Source organism: Octopus bimaculoides, chromosome 10 (genome assembly GCF_001194135.2).
Source record: "Octopus bimaculoides isolate UCB-OBI-ISO-001 chromosome 10, ASM119413v2, whole genome shotgun sequence".
Lineage (NCBI taxonomy): Eukaryota > Metazoa > Mollusca > Cephalopoda > Octopoda > Octopodidae > Octopus > Octopus bimaculoides.
In genome coordinates, this window is record NC_068990.1 from 20,326,365 (window position 1) to 20,327,255 (window position 891).

Genomic DNA, 891 nt, shown 5'->3' on the forward strand with positions numbered 1-891 from the left:
TATATATATATATATATATGTATATAGCAATGTGCATACATCGTTGTCCCCACCACCGCTTGGCAACCCGTGAGGGTGTGTTTATGTTCCTATAAGTACTAGACTTTTAAAAAATAAAGTCCTGGAATCGATTTGTTCGACTTAAATACTTCAGAGCAGTGCCCCAGCATGACCGCAGTCAAATGATTAAAACAAGTAAAAGATTAAAGGTAAAAAAAAGGCTACTGATTATTGTGTATCAAATATATAGAAGTTAAGAGGTTATATATTGTGTATGAAATATATAGAAGTTAAGACGTAGAGTTTTGATATTCTATCTTCATTGAAGATGGAGAGTAACGCTTAGTGAACGTCGAACTGCGATGGCTTTCAATGTACATGTTAGCGTATGGAAGCCTAGGTTGCGTTTCTTCTTATAAGCCTTTTGTTTTACTCGTTGCAGCACACCTTTGAATGATATAATCCGATAATGTATCGATATATTGTCTTTCATAGATAGAATATAATACACCATCGTAATTCTTCCAAGTTTTGAATATGTTGCGAGCTGATGATCGAGCAAAATATTTCTGGTACACAGATAACGAAAGCTAAAAATACACATATTCTTAACATGAAACATTATAAAGGAAAGAGTTGTAAAGCGCAAATTTTAGGGGAAAATGCTGCAAAACATATCGATACTATATGGGTTTTTATATTAATCATACTTATGTATATCAAAATTGTGAAAATAACATACTTCAAGAAAGAGAAACATTATTATAGATTCTCTAATGAAATTCCTTCAGGTACATAAATAGCCATCAGGCACATACACACACACACACACACACACACACACATACACACACACACACACACACACACACACACACACACACACACACA